The sequence below is a fragment of the Psammomys obesus genome, unplaced genomic scaffold (assembly GCF_907164565.1).
Source record: "Psammomys obesus unplaced genomic scaffold, mPsaObe1.curated_primary_1811, whole genome shotgun sequence".
Taxonomy (NCBI): domain Eukaryota; kingdom Metazoa; phylum Chordata; class Mammalia; order Rodentia; family Muridae; genus Psammomys; species Psammomys obesus.
The window spans coordinates 10,187,280-10,197,168 of NW_026596240.1; the positions used below are offsets into that span (position 1 = coordinate 10,187,280).

At 39.0% G+C, this 9,889-nt stretch overlaps 1 protein-coding gene and 1 pseudogene across 1 annotated transcript in view; one reads left to right on the plus strand and one right to left on the minus strand.

Moving 5' to 3' along the window:
- Positions 1-9,889, plus strand: part of Lrrtm4 (leucine rich repeat transmembrane neuronal 4) — a 784,880-nt gene that overhangs the window by 675,694 nt on the left and 99,297 nt on the right. The window lies entirely within an intron of this gene.
- The window catches only part of LOC129668355 (L-xylulose reductase-like), a 62,977-nt pseudogene that overhangs the window by 41,368 nt on the left and 11,720 nt on the right, over positions 1-9,889 (minus strand).

The window sequence follows — 9,889 nt, forward strand, 5'->3', positions numbered from 1 at the left end:
GATATCACACTTTTATTTTAAAATATGCAGGGTACTTTACAGGAAGTTAAAAGATTTTGCCTGGAGCTTTCTAAAATATCAATGCTAACCTCTCATTGGCGCACAATAATTGGTTCATTGCAGGAACAATGGCAAGCAATGCTAGGAAACCCTCTTCGACCTGGAACTCAGAGCACAGGCAGCCTTTGTAGCCTGTCCCCTGAGAATGGAACTGCATTCAGAGATGAAATCAAACACAGTTACCAGGGAGAAAGGGGTCTGGTGGACACTAGAAGTTCAGAAATCCTGTTGCTAAAAATGAAGACCCTGAAGAAAGATGCCCTTAAGTATTAAGACCTTTAAAAGATACAAAATAAACACATGGACATTTTAAGTGAAGTGGATACATATGAAATTAAGACAAAAATATCACAACTGGAAGAAAGAAGTTACTGATTTTTTTTTTCTCTTTAAGAACTAAAACCCAGTGGATATTAAGTGTCAAGTCAGGTGCAGGATTTTACATATATTTTGAAGAAACCCAACATAATACACTTTCAGTTTATTTATGCTCTTAAAAGTACATTCCTTTGATATCTATCTTAACAGCTTTTGAAATGTATGCTTTGTACATGCTATAAAAGTCTATTTAAAGTAGGATATCAAGGGATGGAGAGATGGCTCAGAAGTTAGGAGCATAGACTGTTCTTCTAGAAGACTCTGGTTCAATTCTTAACATCCACAGTGAAAGCTGCAATTGTCTGTGACTCTAACCCAGGCCATCTAACAGCCTCTCCTGACCTTCACAGGCGCTTTATGTATGTGGTGCACATACATGCATGCAAGCCAGCACTCATGCACGTAACATTTTTAAAGTTACTTTCAAGAGCTGTAGTCTCTGCTATTACAGTCATTTAGTTCATTATCTTATCAATGCACAAGTCGCTGCCACTTATTCGTCTGTGAATGATACAATAAAGAGATCATTTTAGGCACATAGCTTGCATAGGGCCTCCTAGGTAAACCAACTTCAACTTAGGGTTTGCATTCTAAGGTCACATAAACATATAAAAGGCAAAAGCCAGAGTCTGGTAAAAAATAAAATAAAATATAAATGAACAAACAAACAAAAACACCAAGAAAGCTATTTAGAAGGTGGCGAAAGGAGTGCTCAACAATTTCAATATAGAAACAAAGGTAGACTTGTATTAAAAACAAAAATAGAAAGGAAAACAGTCTACAGGGACCATGAGCCTATCTCAATTCAATTCAGTCTGTTGATTACATTTCTTGAAATCTCTTGAATCAACTTCTAACCTGTCTCTCTTTAACAAAAGTATATAAGTGACTCTAGCCTCTACCCCAACTTGCTGGCCACACTGTACAGGACATTGAATCTGATCATATATGTGTGTGTGTGTGTGTACATATAGGTACATATACACACATATATATGTACCTATATATGTGTATATCCATGTATATATGTGTGTATCTCATTAAGTTAATATACACTTACCTATTAACCCCCTTCAAAACAAACCGCAAAAAAGAACCCAACATTTTCTTATCAGCATCCCACTGACACAGGTACGATGTTTATAGGTCAGAGATAAACTGGGAAAAGTATAGTAGGGAAAGAAGGAAGGAGGTCAATGCTAGAACTCAGGGGCAACTTCCAGGCTGAGTGAACAGCGGTGGTTTCCACAGGTCTCCCACCTGAGACATTCCTCCTAGTGTGGTGGCTGGTAAGGAGAGGTGGGCTCAGTACAAAAGGTGTTCTGAAGTTCTGTTTGGAAATAGAAATTGGGAGTAGGATTCTAGATGCCACTGTCTTGTGATGCAAATTTGAAAAAAGTTGCTGTGGAAACATTTCATAATCCAGATGAAATTTCCCCAGAATACTTGAGCGCACAATTCAGCATTATCACCTGTACTGAAATAGGATCAGACAACAACAAATCCCCTGTATTTTTAACCACACAAACCTCTGTAAAACTGAGCTACATTAAATTCCCAGAAACATGAAGGTAGTGTCCTTCACTTTTTTGGTTGTAATATGTAACAACAGATAGTTCACATGTGATCCGTAATCACAGTTTCAGCAGGGTTCAGGTTCCTCCAGCTCAGGAAAGTATTAGCCCTTCAGACAGGTGTTTAGGGGAAAGGAAATGAGTTTCAGAGTCAATTAAAAGTTAATTAATAAAAATAAAATTAAGCACTACTTTTTCCTTAGATGGGAATAATTTATTTTCTTTTTTTTTATTTTGTTGTTGTTGTTGTTTTGTTTCTTTGTTTTTCAAGACAGGGTTTCTCTGTGTAGCCTGGGCTGTCCTGAACTTGCTTTGTAGACCATGCTGGTCTCGAACTCACGAAGATCTTCCTGCCTCTGCCTCCTGAATGCTAGGATTATAGGCATGCACCACCATGCCCTGCTGATGGGAACAATTTTGGCCTTGGGATAAACAGGGGATCTCTTTTGTAACTCTTGTCAAATTACTAAGAAAAAAGGACCCTGCTGAGGCCATGCTAGTACTTGAACCCATGGTTTGCCTGGGAGAAGACTTCAAAAGGAACAGCTTCCATGAGCCCTCAGCAGAGTTTTCTGAGTCTATGTGGGTAAGGGGCAGCCAGAGTAAGATCAGGTCTATGGTTTTCCTCTCTACCTCTTTTAGGTAACTCAAAGCAAACTCAATTTTTTATCATGAGGAAATGCTGAGAAAAAAATCCCAAATTGTATTTGCAGTGAGGCCCCTGCTATGTCAGTACATTAGCTACAGATTCAATAAAGGCAAAGTGGTTGTTAAGCTTTTCAGCTTCAGTAGCATCCTTTATGCTTTATTGAACTTGGAACGAAAAAAAAAAAAAAAACCCTGTGGCACCCACCCCAAATCATAAAACTGAAGCATCTCACAGAGGCTTGAGATTTGCTGTCTCCTCACTCCATATGTCATCTGAAATTTACAGCCGCACCTGCATACCCAAGCATGAGGCTGAGCTCTTAGATAACTAGAATTGCTCAGGGTCCCTTCATGTACAGGGCGACAAAGCTGGTCTCTCAGCCCAAACGAGATTTCAGACACACCCACACAGGATGCATCTACTTAACCACAATCAACTGGAGCTTGAAGCATTACATTTATTTAAAAACAGAATCAATCTTTTGGATGGACTGCAAAAGTCTAAAATAAGACAGGAGGGAGTTCAATGAATAGACCATAAACACTGATTGTGTGTAGTTAATACATTTCCAACAATCCCTAGGTTTTCCTACTTTCCTTATAATTTTTCAGGGATTAACAGACTTTAAGAATATTTATTATGGAAATACTTAAAATGCAAGAGAACATGCTGGAAAGCATGTGTTTGAGCTTTCAGATGAGCAGAGGAAGATAGAGAGGCAGCTGACAGCTGCCTGTCATGTGAATAGGGTTTACCCACTTTTCTACTGTTCTTTCTGTGACTGTGATGAGTACTCTGATTAAAAGAAGCTTGGACATAACATCTTTTATTTCATCTTCCACATGCAGGCCACAGTCAGTTACTAAGGGAAGTCAGAGCAAGAACCTAAGGAGAGGCCTGTTTGCTATTCCCTGCGGCATTCCCTATGACTAAGGGAACTCATCCCCAGCCAAGGAAACACAGCATGACCCGTGGCATGATGCTTACAGCTTCTAGCTGTACCACTGTCTGACCTACTCAGGGTTTTGCTTAGACAGATTGCATATTTAGCCCAGGAATAGTTGCCCTGTGAATGGTACAACCCACCATGGATTGTGTCCATCTGCAACAGTTATCAGTTAAGAGTCCACCAAAGACACACAGTCCAGCTAGAAAGGTCACTTATTCAACTGAGACTCTTTTTATGTTTCTCTGGTCTATGTCAAGTTCACAGTTAATACTAATGAAGGTGTCCCTTCACCTACCATGGGACAAATGTGCATAGAAACTGTAGACAGCACTTGTTTCTATCTCTAGTTTTCAAATAGAATGTAAGAGAGGATGGAAGTTACTCATTTCTTTACACAACATCCATGATTTTTCAATATTTCTTTTATTCAGTTCTTTATTAACATTTTTATTTAATATATCCTTTTGAAGATTCCATGCATATATACTATGTGTCTTGATCAAAACTACTGCTTTCTTCCCCTTTCCATCATTCCCCAGGACTTTCTTCCTGTCATCCCACACTTATCCTATGCTATCATGTTCTGTTACCTTCATCATGTGACAGCTTCCTGCTTCCCTGCATTTCTAGTAGATGTATATATTTATGGAGGGAATACGAAAATTTGGCTTAAATTGAAAAACTGGAAAATAAGTGAATAGCTAAAAAAGAGGAAAAAAGCAAAGTATTAACATGCCTATGACATAAATGGCTTATCCAGTACAAAGATCCTAGTTTGGAGATGCTTCCTTGACTATGAAGACTTGGTGGACAAACAACAACAAAACGTAAAGTTGAAGTAAAATTGATAAAAGTCTCAACTGATGCAGTTTTAAAATTCAAAGATAAGTAATTACCCCTTAATACTTGTAACTTAGTGGAAAGAAAAACATTCTCCAAGACTCATATTCATACCCAATTCTTTTATTACATTCTCCCAGAAACCCACTAATCACCTTCCATTACATGTTACAAGAAGATCAAAATAGGGGCTGAGGAGATGGCTCAAAGGTTAAGAGTGCTGCTCGCTGGGGCTGGAGAGATGGCTCAGCAGTTAAGAGCCTTTAAAGCTCCTCCAAAAGGGCCCAAGTTCAATCCCTAGCACATACATGGCTGCTCACAACTGTAACTAACTCCAGCTTCAGAATCAAACATCCTCACACAGATATACGTGCAGGCAAAACACCAATGCACATTCAAAACAAAACAAAAACCAAAAAAAGAAAGCTAGAAAAACAATTAAAAGGAAAAGAAATTTTAGAGTAAAAAAAAATGAAAGAAAAAGCTTTAAAAGAGAAAAAAATTTAAAAAAAAGGAAAAATTTTAAACCTAGGCACCTACAGCATGTATACACACGCTAAAAACAGAGCTTAGGTAAATAGGTAAATATACTTTTTTATGAATATACCTTGCCACCAGCATTTTCTCTGATTTTTTTAATCATTTTTGGTTTTGTTTTGTAATTATCTTCAACTTTAAGGGGTTATTTAGTGTTATTTTATTTTTTAAACTTTTATATTCATTTTACATCCTTGTTGTAGTCCCATCCTTCCTTCCCTCCAAGTCCCTCTCTCCCTCTCTCCCCTCTTTCCCTTCCCTTTCCTCAGAAAAGAGGAGCCTCTTTTCCCATCCAGCCCAGCTCATCAAGTTGCATCAGGACTGAGTATGGATTATTCTCCTGTGGTCTGGCAAGGCAGTCCTGCCAGGGGAAAGTGATTTAAAAAGGAAAAAACAAAAACAAAAACTGGCAAGTGAGTCAATGTCCAATGCAGCCCCCATTTCCCTTCCTAGAGGATCTGCATGAGGTCTAAGCTGCCCATCTGCTACATCTTTGTAGGGGGCCTAGGTCTAGTACTTGCATGGTCCTTGGTTGATGTTTCAGTCTCAGCAAGCCCCTCTTGGACCTGGTTAGTTGGCTCTTTTTGTCTTCTTATAGAGCTCCTGTCACTTCTAGGTCCTTTTCTCTTTCCTCCCACTTTTTCACAAGACTCCCTAAGCATTGCCTAAGATGCTGTGAGTCTCAGCGTCTGTTTTGAGGCACTGCTGAGTAGAAGCTCTCAGAAGACAACTCTGTCCAGCCCCTCTATGCAAGCTAAGCAGAGTCTCATTCACAGTGTCAGGGGCTGACACTCTCCAGTGTCAGGGGCTGACACTCTCCAGTAGGGTGGGTCTCTGGCTGGGCCAGGCATTGGTTGGTTACTCTCTCAATATCTGCTCTATCTGCTCTGTCTTTATGGTTGCACATCTTGTTGGTAGGGTAAAATTAGGGTTAAAGTTTTTGTGGGTAGGTTGGCTTTTCTCTCCCTCTTCTAGGGGACCAGTCTAGTTAGTGGGTGTCTTCTTCAGTCTTCAAGGCCTGTGCTACAATTTAGTATTATTAAATACTGTTGGATACCTTCAGTATAAACACAGCCTCAAATACAACATAATTATAATTATTTGTTGCTTGTGTTCATAAGAATACACTGTATTTCACTAATAAAAGTTAACAAATTATTTGTTGAGCAGCATATTTTCCCATTTGAAAGAACTAGATGTGTCTAAGTTCTCACGTAAATATACTTGCCAATATACTCATTTTATGGTATCATATTCCATATCGTCATTCTCAGGGAGGTAAAAAAATTTACCTTCAATAATTTCTTTTATCTGAACACATTTCTCTCCAACATAAGCTCTTCCTAAACATAAAAATTTGAATTATGAGTTTTTAGTCTTCCTTGATTTGCCTAAAGATATTGCAATAGAGATTTTCCACTTACCTAAAAATGAGATTAAACCTTCCCAAGAGAATGTAAAAGAGCATACATTGACAGCATCAAATTTCTCAAGCAGAACACAAGGCACCTTGTAGAAAGAAATCGAGTCTGGGGTTATTTTTTTTCCTTTTTTTTTTTTTTTTGATCCATTCTCTCTTCTCAGTCCATCATCCTCACATTTCTCACAACAGCAGTTATCTTCTCTTACTTAATTCTCCCAGCATCATCTCAAAAAAAAAAATCAAAACTCATTTATGTCACATAATACATAAGTCAGGAGAACAATACTAGCACAAGCTACACATAAAATGGGACAGGAAAAGGAGAAGATGAGGAACAGGACACTCATTGGTCCATACATACCTAAGTCAATACAAAGAGGGTTCATTTTGGATTTCAAAAACAAAGCCTATGAAATCTTTCTAGTATTTTAGTAATAACAATTGCATCTTGAGAAAATATTTTGTTGAATGCTGTGTTCCAAAGAAAGTATAGTGGGCCCAGTAGAATTTTCAGTGCAAGCTCTATGTACTGCAGGAAAGATGTAAAAGACCAAAGATATTACTTCAGAAAACTTACAACCTTTTCCTTGCACAGATTTCCTAAAAAGAATGAGTTCTTTATACATTCAAAGAGCTTTACTTGAACTCAGCTGCTCATAGTTGCCTTTTGGTGTCTGATCTATCAAGATGGCACTGGCTTAATAAATAATTCCCTGTTTGTCTTTCAAAACATGACTCAAATATCTTCACAAAAGTCTTTCTAGAATCCTTCATTCAGAAGAACTTGTGTTTAGTTCCTTTCAACTATAATAACTATTTGCTTTTATCATATGACGACTTTCCTTTCTAACATCATTTATAAGTGTGAACATTTCAGCTTGCTTTTGCCAAATGCGAATACATTCAGGAAGGTTACCAGGTAGACTCCTCTTTGCAGTATCAGAATGCAGAAGGTAGTCTCAGTATGTAGGTGTGGAGAGAAACACGGACGTGTGCAACATTTGCATGTGGTGTGCACAAACAGAAAAGACAATTTTATATCTTAACTACCAAGACGTATTCACAATTCAAAGGGTGTTCTAATTTTTTTTCTTAAAATGAAATGTTATGCTCTTTGAGGGTTATTTCTGTAAATGGATCAATGGACTGATGGATGAATAGATGGATGCATGGACGGCTGCGTGGACGGATGAGACAGACACATGAGTAAGAGATGATAAAATGACGGGTGATACGTATCAGCAAATGGTAGAACAATGCATAAGTACACACATATAAAATATCAACTTCATATACGAAGTGTTGTCCATTTTATCTATTTTCCGCAGTTATTCAGAACACATAGTGTTAGGCAGGAGCAACGCCAGGCAGATGAGTTTCCTGAGTGGCACCTGGACCAGGTGGAACTAAGGCACAGATTGCAAAGTTCTCTCTTTTGATGTTTTATGTATATATTTTTTAATTTTAAAATTGTATTTATTCACTTATCTATGTGTGTGCCTATGAGTTTGTTTTCAGTGGACAGCTAAAAGAGTCTGTTTTTGCCTTCAACCTCTTTGTTCATTGTGCATACTCCAGGCATGAGAGTAGGAAAATCCCCTGAAATTCTCTTTTTCCTTTCTTTCTGGTCAGTTCATATTGTTAATATGACACAGGCTAGAGTCAGCTGGGTAAGGGGAAGCTTAACTGAGGAATTGCTTTCCTCAGATTGGTCTGTGGGAAAGTCTGTAAGACATTTCCTTAATGGTCAACATGACTGGGGTCACTCTGGCTTGTGTAAGAAATCAAACTGAGCAAGCCAAGGAGAGCAGCCAGTAAGCAGCATTCCTCCATGGTCTCTGCTTCAGTTCCTGCCTCCAGGGCCCTGGCTTGAATCCCTGCTTTGAATTCAAGCTTCATTTAATGCTGAAACCTAACCTGTAAGATCTAATAAACCATTTCCTCCTACGTTGGTTGGTTTCGGTTAGCATTTTGTCACAGGAACCAAAAGTAACTAGAGCCCTCTGCCTCCCTCATCTAACCGTAGGAGTGCTAGGCTTGTAGATGCATGTGAGTATTTTCCACCTTTTATGTGACTTTCAGTGAGTGAGCACAATCCTCAGGCTTACAGGCCTAACATCTTTACCCACTGACCGGCCCCTTACCCTGAGAGGCAGGTGTCATCAGGTCTAAGTTTTGAGCTTGGGTGGCTTTTTAAGTGTCTTAACCCCGGCACATCATACGCACCATAATGGTCTCTACAGTTCAGCTCTTGGGAATTATCTCCAACTTTATTGTTATCTGCAGACTTGCAGCTCTTTCCAGAATCCTTTAGTCCTTTTGTTGGGCTTGAACCAGTCTCTCTCCCATCTCCTTATCAAGACTCTCATAGCTTCTGTACTGTTCACGAGAAGAACAATGTCCGCACCGTGGAGAGCTTTATAAATAGTCATCTCGCTTTTTGATGCAAAAGAGACAGAAATATATTTTGCGGCAGTCCGGCTGGTGGCAATCAGACTGCGTAATGCCTGTGTGCAAAGAGATTTATTTTAAGTACGCTCAGAGCTCCTTCTTCCTGCGTGTATTTGCTCCCGTAACAGCCCCAGGTACCACTGTACCCTGTAGCAGGACGTTTGCCCCGAATGTGTCCCATTAAGCTCTCCCATGTTAGGTTTGAATTTCACGTTTGTGTGTATGTTCATGGGTTCACATGTGTGCATGCACAGGAAAGCTGGAGGTTATCACAAAAGTTCTCTTGTATTCTAAGACCGGATCTCTTGGTGAACACGGGGCTCACTGATGAGGTTTGGGTGACCGGCCTGGATATCCAGTTGTCTCAGGCCTGGTGAGCTATGAAGGGTTGCACAGGTGCACAGCTACCTGCCTTTTACTTGGTGTAGGGACTGGAACTTAGTTCCTTTTGCACTGAAAACAAGCAGCAAGCACCTTAGCCACGGAGCCATTTCTCCAGACACAGAATTTGTATTTTTGAGTTTTGTTTTCTAAATAAATTGCAAGATATTCATTATCTGACATCCAAAAAGAATGAAAAACAGGTAATAGAAACATCGATACTAATAAATTGAATTGATACAGTGCAATCACACTGACCACTCTCCTGATTGTCCGCCTAAAAGAGGTCCATGAGGATAAATTAGCATTCTGCCCATTGATGCCTCCTGACTTACTGGCAACTAAAATCCTACTTTAGTTTTTTTAAATGAAGACAACTTATTCTGTTATTTTAAAAGAATCAAACTTTGAGCTTCAACCTAAACAATATGTAAAATGTGGTGGCATTACCATATTTCCTCACTGAAATTTCTAGGCAACACACATCCATCATTAAAAACACACGTAATTAAGTGTGGATTAAGAGTCAGAGTTGTGAGTAGGAACCACAGTGACAAACTTTTATCAAGAGACTTTCATTCTAAGCTTTGTTAGAAATTATCCTTCCTTCCTTCCTTCCTTCCTTCCTTCCTTCCTTCCTTCCTTCC